The sequence below is a fragment of the Otolemur garnettii genome, unplaced genomic scaffold (genome assembly GCF_000181295.1).
Source record: "Otolemur garnettii isolate 467f Iridium unplaced genomic scaffold, OtoGar3 scaffold00016, whole genome shotgun sequence".
NCBI lineage: Eukaryota > Metazoa > Chordata > Mammalia > Primates > Galagidae > Otolemur > Otolemur garnettii.
Window position 1 is genome coordinate 22,140,904 of NW_003852411.1, and position 14,830 is coordinate 22,155,733.

Here is a 14,830-nt window from a genome sequence, read left to right on the forward strand (position 1 = left end):
TCTTTGATTTACAGTAAGTAAACATTGCCTGCCATCGTAACGTGTTATGTTTACATTCAGAATAAATAGTGTACATTGTTGACAAATAATACACATGTTCAAGTTATTCAGATCCACAGAAGCAAGGCAGTCATTTCTGTCCTACTCTAATCTCAACTACTGCTCCTCCTTCCATATCCCCCACTCTCCGCGACTCAGTCTCCATGTGGCAGACAACAGGGTCCTTCTATGTTTATTTTTGGTTAATTGTGTAAGCACTCTTGTAAACTTACAACCATAGAGATAAGTTTTTGAAAAAGAAACAGTTAAAATGACTAAAAGTAGTTCTTTGGAGTGGAAATCGAGATAGAATTTCTTTATTATTATAATATCATTGTTTTAATACTATTTGGCATTTTGTATACATGTCCTTTACATATACTATTTTGGTAAAACGACTTTTTTTTTTCAAGGAACACAGTTGCAACTGGTTCATTCCTGAGGAAAATGTCCGCTGCCATCCTGCCACCTCTGTCTAGAGTCTGCTTTCAGATTATGTTTCCCAGGGCCTGTTTCTTTAGCTTTTCCAATGCCATAAGTTTCTGAAGTCTTTCCAAAAACATTCCCTTGCAACTGAGGTCAATGTCAGTCATCTGGAACCAGAGAACTGTGACTGATACACGTGCAGAAATGAGCATCTTCTGTCTGACGTACATCCCTCCAGCAGCCCCCACTGCCTAACAGAGCAGTCAAGGGCCTTGGCTGGTCCCATGAGCACCCTCATGACCAGGCCTCTCTTATCACCTGGGATCTCTGTCTCCACTCCTGGTTCTGGGGCTGATAGCTTGCTGTGCACCCTGGCGGTGTGCCGGGCTCTCCCTTTCCCTGGAGTGGGTTTTCCTCCTTTCTTTATGGGCTGATTGTTATTCACTTTCGGTGCTTGGCAAAGGCATCACTTGTGCTCCCATGGGCTCCTACATATACCCGTGCTTATTACTCACTGTCAAAAACTGATGCTGTTCTGCACATATCTGTCTACTCCCTCAGAGGATAAGCTCATCAAGAGCATAACCACATTTATGTTTCTACTTCCAAGCCCTCCCACCTCTCCTTAACTCAAGTCAATAAATGTTTTGCAAACTGAAATGGATATTTCTGAATCATAAAAAGCGTTAAATTTTATACCACTAAATTGACTTGAGCATTCAAAAATTTTCCTGTGATGTGTTTTAAAACTTCTATCAGTAAAGTTGCTTTTTAAAAAAAAAAAAAAAAACCATTAGCCATTTAATTAGGTTCTTTTTAAGAAATTTAAAACACCATTTTATGAGGGTAAGCTCCATTTGTCAGAGCAAACACTGATCGCAGGTAGCCTTGGAGCTGAGGAATAGCCTTGATTTTCGGTAAAATTTGTGAGTCCACAGCTTTTTGATCAACCTTGCGCTGTTCTGTTATCTTGTATTCTCTTTTTCTGTGGTGAGGATCTCGCCTTCCTGGTGTCTGGGCTTCCGGAGCTGCTGCTTCTTGAAATAAGCATCAGTAAGATGCTTTGGGATTTTAACATTACTGATGTCAATTTTTGTGGTGGTGGCGATGACAAATTTCTGGTGTGCCCTTCGTAAAGGAACTCGATTGAGGGACAGAGGTCCAGTCACAAGTAGCAAGCCACTGCCCAGTTGCTTTAGGAAAACCACTCTCTTGCCTCTCTGGCACCCAGTGAGGATAATTAGAACGGTCCCAGGTTTGATGCTAGATCACAGTTTTCTCACATGCTGACTGAATGGTTTTTTGTCCTGGCTCAATAGCTTTCAAGGCACATCTCCAGTGGGATAGTATTTAGGCATTTTGTGAAGTTTAACCACCCGAGTACCACCATTCTTGTCCCCACCAACTGGTTTTGTACCAGTGGCAAGGACCTTCGCCTTCTTCTTCTTTTCAATCTTGGATTTAGCTGCTGTGTATTTTCTTTGATACACTGCCTTTCTGGAATACATGGCAGATGGGGAATATCTGCCTATTCCTCTGACCAGAACAGGATTTCGGCTGCAGTGGGGCATCCCCTTCTTGGCCTTAGGCTTCTTCTTTTTATTAACAGATTTCTTCTCTTTAGAAACCAGTTTCTTCTCTTTGGAAACCGGCTTCTCAACTTTTTCACCTGCCATCTTGCAAGATGGGAAAAAAAAGCCATAATGTTGCTTTTAAAGAGGTTAAATGTGTGGGTCAAAGGAGTAGGAAGCCGGGCCCATATGCTGGAATTGGTGGGTTCAAATCCAGCCCCGCCCAAAAACTGCAAAAAAAAAAAAAAAAGCTTAAAAATCAAAGCAACTATCCTATAGGTTAGCAGTTCGTTGGGTTGCGACTTCTTTGTAACAATGAAAATAATCCTGCATATCAGATATTTACATGATGATTCATAACAGTAGCAAAATCACAGTTATGAAGTAGCAACGAAAATAATTTTATGGTTGGGGGTCACCACAACATGAGGAACTGTATTAAAGGATCATGGCATTAGGAGGCATTAGGAAGGTTGAGAACCACTGCTACAGATGACAGTTGCTTTGTAACAGCTAAAGAGTAAAGTTCTAAAATCATCAAGCTCTCCTTGGTTGTTCTGCATCAGATGACAGCATCAATAGGGTGTTTGTAAAGAAGATGTTCATGGCTCAGCACCTGTGGCTCAAGCGGCTAAGGCGCCAGCCACATACACCTGAGCTGGCAGGCTCGAATCCAGCCCGGGCCCGCCAAACAACGACAGCTGCAACCAAAAAATAGCCAGGCATTATAGCAGGCGCCTGTAGTCCCAGCTACTTGGGAGGTGGAGGCAGGAGAATCGCTTGAGCCCAGAAGTTGGAGGTTGCTGTGAGCTGTGATACCACGGCATTCTACGCAGGGTGACAGCTTGAGGCTCTGTCTCAAAAAAAAAAAATGTTCATCAGAGCATACTTAAAGTCTCCCAATATCTCCTCATTGCACTAAACTAAAATTAAACGTCTAGGGGATTTGTCCTTGCCTAGATCCCGAAGGCTACTTGTAACAAAGTGCAACAATCTGAGTGGCTTAAAGAACAGAAATACATTGTTTTGCAGTTCTAGAGACTTAGAAGTTCTAAATCAACTTCTTCTTTTATGTATTTGCCTCCCCTATCTAGAGCAGAGGCCCTAAGAGGACACAGATCCAACATTCCTTCTTAGCGATGCACCCTCAGAACCTAAAATAGTGCCTATCATACATTAAGACTCAATAAATGTTGTTGCATTGTATTGAATAAAATGTATTCAGAAATATAAAGAAAAATAAAGATTATCATGTGGAGTCACATTACCTGATAGCATAAAAAATGCACTAAGGAAATAGGCAAAATTAGGTCATTATCCTGTAGTTTGCTTTGGAAACACCAGCTTCCCTTCTCCCAAGATTCAAACTTATCTCTGAAGACGCATCACTTATTGTTTAATTGCAGCCCCTACTTAACATCACAACTCCCTATCCTCGCTGGTATTTCCATACACTACTTCCTTGTTCTATTTTTTTACACCACTTACCGTCTTCTAAAAGATTCCGTAATACATTTACTCACACTTTTTAAAATTGCCTTTCTCCCTTCTAACAGACACACTTGTTGGTTTTATTTATTGATGCAGCCCAAGAAACTGGAACCATGCCTGGCACATAGTAGGCACTCAACAGGTATTTGTGGATGGCTGAATAAAAAGTGCTGTCTTGCCCTCTCTGCTTCCAAATTGTTCAGTAAGCACTATGGCAATAATAGAACATTAATTGCAAAAGAAGAAGTAAAAGAAAATTCCAGATGACAGAAGAGAGAGTAAGACTTCACCAGTGTGCTCACTGCACGGGGTTTTTATATAGACTCTGCCTATCATCACTTAATGTTCTGATGTGCATTGGTCCTCAGCACACCAAAGCTCCCATAAGGTTAAGTGACTTCTGCAGGGTCATGTTGGTTGTGAACTCCGGGCTTCACTTTTGCCTTGACTATAATTGGCGTCTTGTCACTCCATAGTGTGAGTGACAAGATCCCAATCAGGGGTCTGAGTGCTTAGAAGTTGGTACTCAGAATACTGTCTCTAGCCAGGCCCATCGTATTCTTTCTTTTTTCCCCCACCACCCCAACACAAAAGCCCTCCCCACAGTCCAGACCAACCTTTGCCTTAATGGAGTCTGAAGTTCACTCCTCTGTTTATGATGTGTAACAATTGAAATGGGAGATATAAAGTTTGCAGCTATTATGTAATCAAAAACATTTGCCTTCTTCCAAAGAAGGAGGAGGAGGCAAGAAGGGGATGGGGAGGCGGGGAGGCAGGGAGGAGGGAGAAAAGAAAAACCCCAGAATTGGAAGCTCAGAGCCTGTGCTGTGAGCAGGAAGTTGAAACTCATCCAGCTGTCTCATAAAAACAAAAGAAAAATGCTTTCTCTGCTCCGTCATTATTAAGTTCTCTGTATGTCTATTTCCCACGTTATTTGCCTGCATATATTGGTCTTCAGACGCTAGCATTTTACATGCAGTAGAAATATTTGCCTTTAAGATAATGGTTGTTTTATTTTCGAAGGCCGTAAAAACAAAAATCCATGTGATAAAAAAAAAAAAAAAAAAGGAATGTTATTCTCTCCCTCGCTTTCAAGCATTCTTGCCCTCCATTCCTCTTAATCTTGAAAGGCACTTGCTAGATGAAGGCCCACTCCAGGCTGAGCAGGAGGTGGGACAGTCTCACAAATACATTTGAGGAAGAGAGTGTCCAATGTCCAGTGATGGTGCAGAGGTGGACAGGATTTCGAAGCTAGAAGTCACCCTTTGGGCTGCCAGCACGTGGCTCCTGAGGACAGGAGCTTCCTGTAAGCCAAACTGAGAGGCCGAAAGTTGAGTGAAGTAAAAGTCCTTGTGAATATTTTTTCCCTTTTAGCTTCTCTCACTTGCAATTGAAGGATTGAACTTATGAATCTTGGCACTGTGGAAATGTTAGGACTAGAAAATACTGAAAAAGCAAAAAGGCCCAAGTCTTTATTTCGTAGATGAGAAAATGGGAGCACGGAGAGAAGGCTGCGGCTTGGCCAGCGATGCAGCCTGTTCAGGGTCGGAGCCGAGCTTCCAACCCACTCACGTAGCTCTCTGAAAATAATCTTTGAACACAGATATTCTGATTATGATGCAGGCATTTTCCCTCTTTGGCCATCATCAGTGTCTTTCTGCTGTCCTTTCAAATCTTACAAGGAGATTATTTTACTACCTCTGGAGGAGGAAGCTCACAAATCACCCTCTGGTCCATCACTCCATTTTTATAAAAGACCATCTTGAGAATATGTTTTATACACCCCAGGTCCACATAAACATAAAATTTGATGCCTTTTGAAATAGAAATGTTTATGGTAGATTCGTAAAGGGCAACAGCGTTCTGATGCAGCTTTCCCACGGGAGAGAGCTCCCAAATTCCTGTTAATGATGTCCGCTTCTCCTGAAAGGCAGGCTTCGTTTACTTTACCTTTTCTGTTGAGTTTTGCCCATTCACCCTACCTCCAGGCTGAGTTCAGCTCTCTCTTTAGAGACTTGGTCTTACCTCCTTATCTGACACCTTTTTGGCTTCAGATCAAAATTGCTCTCCAAGAAGCCTAAATTATCTTACACACATTGTCACCTCTTTATTGCCCTCATTTCTGATTGGCATGTTTCTGTTTATCTAGGTCTTAGCGCCCTGTACCCTGCTAAGTTCTTCCGTGCTTAACATCTTCTTTCTATTAATATATCCTAAATTGTTGACACTCTTTTCTTCTCTCTCACTTTCTATATTTATTGTATAAATACAATATGTACTATATATATTTCTGTGTTTATGTGTATTGAAAATAAATATATACAAACATATATGTCAATCAGTTTCATCCCAATCTCTCTTGAGTTTGTGCATATGCACAGTTTTAAAGAATAATTATAACAGGAGTACTTGTGTATACACTGTTAACTTTACAGAATGGAATATGGTCCGTGTTGTCAATGACATCATAGATTCTTTCTGCTGGTACCTGTATCTGGCTCCTAGCCTTTCCAAATTCTTGGTATTCCATTTCTTTTCTGTATAGTTTCACCAGTTATGCATATGTTCTAACGAGGTGTCTAGTTTTGCTTTGGTCAAGGCTTACAAACATGGCACCACGTATATCTAACCTTCTGTGACTTGCTTTTCTGATTTACGATATTTTTTACATTAATGCTTATCAACTCATATTGCTTACTTACTTCTTCTTGCAGTAAGGAATTACAGTAAATGAAATTTGCTCAGATTTTCTACCATAATTCATTTACACTTTTTACTTTTGATTGATAGTTATTTGGGCTATTTCTAGTTATTGTCTATTTCAAAAATTGCTGCTATGAATTTGTTTGTAGATGTCTCCTGGTTTATTCATTAAAAGTTTCTCTAGGTTTAAAACTATAAGTAAAATTACTATGTGATAGGCTGTAAATATTTTAAACATCACTAGGTAATACCAAATTGTGTCAGATGGCTATACCAGATTATACCCACATTGCTCTACATCTTACCAATACTTGGATTTGTCCAATGGTTCTTTTTCTACTTTTCTAAATTGGGAGTGTGTATATAAAATTCTGTCTAATTTATGATATTAATATGCATCTTCCTAGTTACTAGTGAAACTGAACACTTTTAATATGCACATAGGCCTATCCTGTTTCCTCTTCTAATTAATGAATATGTTTATTCAGGGACTTTAAAAAAAATTGGATTGTTTGTCTTTTTCTTATTTATTTATAGGACTTCACATGTTCCAGATTCCAAGCATTTGACTCACAATGTATTATAAATATCTTATGCCAGTTTGTGACTTGTCTTTCTACTTTTTTGGTGTCGCATTTTCGCATTCAAACATTCCTAATCTTAGTATAGTCAAATTTATTTCTTTTCTTTGTTATTTGCACTTTTTATATTTTGTTTTACGAAATCTTTCTCTTCCTTGACTTCGTAAATATATTCTGCTATTTTTTTTTTTAATTGTAAAATTTTGCTCTAAACTTTTATGGATTTTGTGTATGTAGTATGAGATGGCATCTTACTTTATTTTTTTCTAATGAGTAGCCAAATGGACTAGTAGTATTTACCTCACTAATCTGTAATGAAAGCTCTGTTGTGTGTCAGGTTGCCATATTTGGATGAGTTTATTTCAGGTTCTCTATTCCATTAGGCTGTGTATCTATCCCTACACCATTAGCATATTTCCTTCATTATTAGAGCTTTTGAATTAAGGAAAAATATCTGCTGGTACAGTGAATCCTTTCTACATAATTCTTTAAGACTGTCCTGGGTGTAACTAGCTTCATAAAATGAGTTGGGCATTTTTCCTCTGAAAAACGTTTGTGTAAGATTGAAATTACCTGTTTCTCAAATATTTGATAGAATTTATTTGTAAAATGCCTTTATTTGGTGCTCTGTTTGTAGGATAATTTAACCATAGATTCAGTTTTTCTTTAAGATAAATTAGAATTTTTATTTCTTCTAAATCAGTTTCATTAAGTTACATTTTTCTAATAATTCTTTCAGCATCTCACCAAAGTCCTTAAATTCATTTTCATATACCTTTTAATATTCTCTTGTCTTTTTAAACTGAGAGACTTCTCTAGTTATTTCCCCTTTTGTATTTTTAATATTATATATTTATGCCTTTTATTTTTCCCTTTAATTAAAGTGGCCAGAAGTGAATTGATTTTATTAGAATTTTAGATCTATTTTTTACTTCTTTGAGCCTTTCTCTTTTGTCTCTTTCATTTCTCTTTTATTAGCTAATCATTGTCCATTCGATGGTACATTGCTTTCTGATATTGCCCTAATCCTTTAGCAAAGAACTTCATATATGAGTACATAGCTTGCTGGTTTATCTTACAGGGCTGAAAGGACACAGTGACAGGTTAGGGAATTTCACCTCATTCTGTCCTTGACTTTAGCAGAGGTTAGCTATTGACCAAAAGGGCAAAAAGTGGCCTTGGGCTTGAGAGGGTGGTATGTGGTGTTGGCAATGTCCATACATCAAAGGGAAAGTAAGAGGATACACATACATCTTTTACAGTCCTGATTACATTTACCACACATTTGCTATTAGGATTTTTTAATTAAATCATAAACACATAGATCATGTACACATTAATGCATTTATGGGGTAAAATGTGCTGATTTTATATAGAATTAGGAACACATTGAACTAGTTAATATATACCTCATCTCCTTTACTTAATTATTGTGTTAAGACATTTATACTCTATACTAATAGAACCGACATGTACTCTTGCATTATGCACCATAGGTGTGATCCCACCATTCTCTGTCCCTCAATCTAACCCCTCCATCCCCCCTCCTTCATCTTGGGCCATTGTTGTAATCTATTCTTCATATGAAAGTGTGAGGGATTGTAAATTGGTTTCATAATAGTACTGAGTACATTGGATATTTTTTCTTCCATTCTTGAGATACTTTACTAAGTAGGATGTATTCCAGCTCCATCTATGTTAACATAAAAGAGATAAACTCTCCATCTTTTTTAAGGCTGCACAATATTCCATGGTATACATATATCACAATTTGTTAATCCATTCATGGGTCCATGGGCACTTGGGCTTCTTCCATGACTTGGCTATTGTGAATTAAGCTGCAAAGAACAATCTGGTGCAAATATCTTTGTTATAAAGTGATTTCTGGCCTTTTGGATATACACTTAGTAGAGGAATTGCAGGATCAAACAGCAGGTTTACTTTTAGATCCCCGAGTATTCTCCATACTTTTTCCCAAAAGGGACATATTAGCTTGCATTCCCACCAGCAGTGCAGAAGTGTCCCCTTTTCTTCACATCCATGCCAACATCTGTAGTTTTGGGATTTTGTTATGTGAGTCACTCTTACTGGAGTTAGATAATATATCAAAGTGGTTTTGATTTGCATTTCTTTGATGATTAAAGATGATGAACATTTTTTCATGTGTCTGTAGGCCATGCACCTATCTTCTTCAGAGAAGCTTCTGTTCAAGTCCCTTGCCCACAATGAAATAGGTTTACTTGTTCTTTTCTTGCTAATAAGTTTGAGTTCTCTGTGGATTCTGGTTATCAAACTTTTGTCAGAAGTATAACCTGCAAATACCCTCTCCCATTCTGAGGGCTGTCTGCTTGCTTTACTTACTATGTTCTTGGTTATGCAGAAGCTTTTCAGTTTGATCAGATCCCAGTAATGTATTTTTGATGTTGCTTCAATTGCCCAGGGGGTTCTTCTCATAAAGCATTCTCTCAGGCCAATTTTTTCAAGAGTTTCTCCTGTACTCTCTCCAAGAATTTTTATAGTTTCTTGTCTTAAGTTTAAGTCCTTTAACTAGTGAGAGTCAATTTTTGTTAGAGGAGAAAGATGTGGGTCCAGTTTCAGTCTTCTACAAGTCACCAGACAATTCACCCAGCACCATTTGTTAAATAGGAAATCTTTCCCCCAATTTACATTTTTGATAGGCTTATCAAAGATCAAATGATGATAAGTGTCTGGGTTCATCTCTTGGTTTTCAATTCTGTTCCATACCTCTACTTCTCTATTTTTGTGCCAGTACCGTGCTGTTTGGATCACTATAAATTTATAGTACAGTCTGAAGTCTGGTAGCATGATTTCTCCTGATTTGTTTTTATTTCTGAATAATGTCTTGGCTATTCAAGGTTTTTTCTGGTTCCATACAAAATGAAGTACTATTTTTTCCAGATTTTTAAAGTATGACAGTGGTGCTTTGATAGGGATTGCATTAAATTTGTATATTGCTTTGGGTAATTTGGACATTTTAACAATATTGAGTCTTCCCAGCCATAAGCATGGTATGTTTTTCCACTTGTTAACATCTTCAGCTACTTTTTTTCTCAGAGTTTCATAATTCTCTTTATAGAAATCTTTCACGTCCTTTGTCAGGTAAATTCCCAAATATTTCATCTTCTTTGGTACAACTATAAAGGGAATAGAGTCCTTGACTATTTTTTCATCTGGAACCAGATGGCTTCACATCAGAATTCTACCAAACCTTTAAAGAAGAAGTAGTACCTATTTTACTTAACCTTTTCCAAAACATTGAAAAAGAAGGAATACTTCCCAACACATTCTATGAAGCAAATATCACTCTGATCCCCAAACCAGGAAAAGATCCAACAAGAAAAGAAAACTATAAATCAATGTCTTTAATGAACATAGATGCAAACATATTAAATAATATCCTAGCAAACAGAATCCAGCAACACATCAAACAACTTATACACCATGACCAGGTGAGTTTTACCCCAGGGTCTCAAGGTTGGTTCACTATCTGTAAATCTATAAATATAATGCATCACACAAACAAACTGAAAGACAAAGACCATATGATTCTCTCAACAGATGCAGAAAAAGCTTTTGACAATATCCAGCATCCTTTCATGATCAGAACACTTAAGAAAATAGGTATAGAAGGGACTTTTCTTAAACTGATAGAGGCCATCTACAGCAAACCCACAGCCAATATCATATTGAATGGAGTAAAATTGAAAACATTTCCAGTCCAATCAGTAACCAGGCAAGGTTGCCCATTGCCTGCACTGCTTTTTAACATTATAATGGAAGTCTTAGCCATTGCAATCATGCAAGAGAAGGCAATTAAGGTATACAAATAGGGTCAGAGGAGATCAAACTTTCACTCTTCACTGATGATACGATTTTATACCTGGAAAACCCCAGAAACTCAACCACAAAACTCTTAGAAGTCATCGAGGAATACCGTAGCATCTCAGGATATAAAATCAATACTCACAAATCAGTAGCTTTTATCTATACCAATAATAGTCAAGCTGATACTAGAATTTTGATACTTGCTCCTTTAAACTACTTGTTGGTAAATTTCCAAGTATGCATTTTTTTTCCGCCTGTGTAAGAGTAGTAACATTTTCCCACTGATTAAGTTTTTTGAGAGATGAGGAATTAGTTGAAGAAGGCAAGGAAAGAGAATTGCTGGGGATGGAACGGTTCCTTAAAATAAATATACTTGACTAGGAAATATAATGGAAGAATAGAAAAAGGAAGAAATATCGACAGTCATTTACCATTTGCTATGATAGTTTATAGTTTTCTTCTTAAGGCATTTTAATAAATAAAACCTCATCTGATCTCCTAATAGCCCCAACATCAGTAAATTGGGTAAAGCAGTTATTCTGGAGAATATGGAATGAGAATCAAGGGCCTGGGGGTTGTTTCCTTGGGAAAGGAAGTCATCAGCTTGACTGAAGACAGCCTTAATAATAAAACAACTGATAATAAAATTTTTAAACTTTTTGTTGAATTCCTATGATGCATAGAGTATCTTGAATAGATTTTGAGATAAACTTGATTAAGAGGCAAGTTGTTTCAATTGGCATAACCTTCCTGAAAGTCATCATTATTCCTTACATTGATTTCCTTTTCAGGACCTAAGATATTAATTTATCTCATCACTCTTGTGAGGCACTTTCCAGCATATGCTATTGAATTTTTTAAGTGAAGGCATATCTTGATTTTGTAATCCATGAAAGCTGGTATTAAAGACAAAATAAATACACTTCAGGAAAGATAACATTTTTCACAACAGATGTGAGAGCAAAGAAACTGCTGACATGTTTATTAGCAAAGGATAAACTGAACGTTTCAGTTTGGCCCAGTACCCAGAAAATGCAGATGTGTATCCAGATGCAAACCTCTAGAGTCTGCAAAAGAAAATCTGTATTGGACATTTTACAAGATCTCTGGCACTTCCTGCTTGATAAGAAGTACCCCTGAAAGCCACCCTAGCTCATGGTATTTTGGCACTGTTTCACTTGCTCTAGTAAAAGTCAAGAAGTACAGAGAGGTATTAAGGGGGGGGGGAGAAAGATGGGGGAGGGGAGGAGAGGAGGGAAAAGGGGAGAGGAAAGAAGAGGAGAGAAGAGGAAGAAAGGGGGGGAGGTAAAAAAAAATGAAAAGTTTGTTAAACTTTTTTGACCTTTAACTTAGGATAAGAAAGTAGGTCTGGCTTAGAACATAAGATATCTTGGTCATCTTTCTGTACTCTAGGTTATTTTTACTACTCGTGAATAAACTGAGCATTCTTTAGCTCTTGCAAACATTTATTTAAATGAATAAGGCCTCAATTTAATTCCTTGATTGTTTTTTCCCTGCTTAAAAAGCATTTGACTAAAGTCTTAGCAAATCTCAGAATTTAGCAACCTTTTTTATATCTAAACAAATCTCAACCAGAAAGTCAGGCTTAACATAGAAATCTATGCTTTTAATAATATTTATTTAGAATCAAAAATACATTAAAGAGTGTCTAAAAACTAAGAATTTGGCACTGTGCCTGCACTGGTTAGAGGTGGGGGGAATGTGTGACTGAGTCAATTAAATTGCTGGTTAGAAAATCTTCCTTATAGCCAGCTCATTTTCCACAAAGACACCAAAAACATACAATGGGAAAAGGACAATCTCTCTAATAAATGATGCTGGGAAAACTAGATATCCATATGCAGAAGAATGAAACTAGACTATTTCTCACCACGTACAAAAATCAAATAAAGTGGATTTAAAACTTAAATCTAAGACTTGAAACTATGAACTAGAAGAAAATATTGGGAAAATGCTCCAGGACATTGACCTAGGCAAATATTTTTTGTGTAAGGCTTCGAAAGCACAGTCAGTAAGAGCAAAAATTGGCAAATGGGATTATATCTAGCTAAAAAGCTTATGCACAGGAAATAATCAATGAAGTGAAAGACAATCCATAGAATGGGATTAAATACTATCCATCAAGGGACTAATAACCAGACTGTGCAAGGAGCTCAAATGGCTCAGTAGCAAAAATCCAAATAATCTGATCTAAAAACAGACCAAAGGTCTAGGTAAACGTTTCTCAGAAGAAGACATACAAATAGCCAACAGGTATATGAAAAATTCTCATCACCAATCATCAGAGAAATGCAAATGAAAGTCACAAGGAGATATCATCTCACCCCAATTAGAACAGCTTTTATCAAAAGACAGGGAATAGCACATGCAAGCAAGAATGTAGAGAAAGGGGAACCCCCTACAATGTTGGTGGGAAGGTAAATTAGTACAGCCATTATTAGAAGTTCATCAGAAACTAAAAATAGATTTATCATGTGATCCAGCAATTCCACTACTGGGTATATATCCAAAAGGAAATCAATATACCTAAGAGATATCTGCTCTCCCATGTTAATTGCAGCACTAATTATAACAGCCAAAATATGGAATTAACCCAAGTATTCATCAGTGGATGAGTGGATAAAGAAAATGTGGTACATACATACAATGGTATGACATTCAGCCATAAAAAGATAGAAATTCTGTCATTTGCAACAACATAGATGGAATTGTAGGTCATTATGTTAAGTGAAACAGGCTGAGCAGAGAAAGAAAAGTATCACATTCTCACTCATATGTGGGAGCTAAAAAAGTGGATCTATCTCATGAAGATGGAGAGTAGATGGGTTGTTGCCAAAGGGCAGGAAGATAAGGGGAAGAGAGTAGTGAAGAGAAGCTGATTGATGGGTACCCATAGACTTGGTGTTCTGTAGACAAGTAGGGTGACTATAGTTCACATGAATCACTTGTGCATTTTTTTTTTAAAAAGCTAGCAGAAAATAATTCAAATAGTCCTAGCATAAAGAAAAAATAAATATTCAAGGTGATGAATATCTCAATCACACTGATTTGATTATATGAATGTACATCTAATGCACATCAATAACAAAAGAATCTTCCTATTTCATCAGTTAGGTTTTTTTGGGGGGGGGGAGAAGGGGTTGTTTGTTTGGTTTTGTTTTTGTTTTTTGAGACAGGGTTTTGCTCTGTTGTCCAGACTGTTGGAGTGCAGTGGTATCTTCATAGTTCACTGTGACCTCAAATTCCTGGGCTCAAGGGATCCTTTTGTCTCAGCCTCCAAAGTGTTTGGGACTACAGGCACATGCCACCATGCCCAGGTAATTTTTGTGTTTTTTGTAGAATTAGGGTCTTGCCCAGGTTGGTCTCAAAATTCTTGCTTCGAGCACTCTTCCAACCTCAGCCTCCCCAAATGCTGGGATTACAGACATGAGACACCATACCCATCTTTCATCAGTAAGATTTTTAAAAAGAAAACAATAATGATATTAATAGCTATTATTTATCAACCACGTAAGCCAAGTACTCTGCCAGTTGCTTTATATGATAATAACAATAGCTAACATTTTTGATCATTTAATATGCTACACATTTGCTAATTTTTTTACTTGCATTATTTAATTCTTTCAAAAACCCTTGTAGTCAATCTTACTATTATGTTTATTTTACAGATGACAGAACTAAGGCTCAGAAAACTTATGTAACTTTCAGTAGGAGTTTTAAAAGTAAATTTAACTGGAAGAAATTTATTTTGAGATTTTATTAAAATGTTATTTTTATAAATTTGCTTAGAATTCAGAAGGTCTTCAAAGTTACAATGGCATTTAATTCATCAATCAAACAAATCACATACTGAGTTGCTGATGACTGGCTATTGCTTTGCTCTCCTTGGTACCAGGAGAATGTTCATCTGTGGGGAGCTGCTCAAGTAACTGAGCTTGCTTGAGACACCACAACTTAGAAAGAAACCAAGACCCCCAAGACAGCACCTGGGGTCATAACAGAAATCAATATTAGAAAAGTAGACCTTAAAAAAATGAATTTTCATTGATGAAACAATAATAGCCAAGTGAAAGTGTTATTTAAAAATTGAGACCGCAGTCCTCATGGGCTCTGTCTAGTCTGGCTTCTAGCTCTCTTGATTTCAGATGCTTC

General features: G+C 37.3%; 1 pseudogene; it reads right to left on the reverse strand.

The window, feature by feature from the left end:
* Positions 1 to 1,255: 1,255 nt before the first annotated feature.
* LOC100955109 lies at positions 1,256 to 2,141 on the reverse strand (annotated as a pseudogene).
* Between the last annotated feature and the right edge of the window lie 12,689 nt (positions 2,142 to 14,830).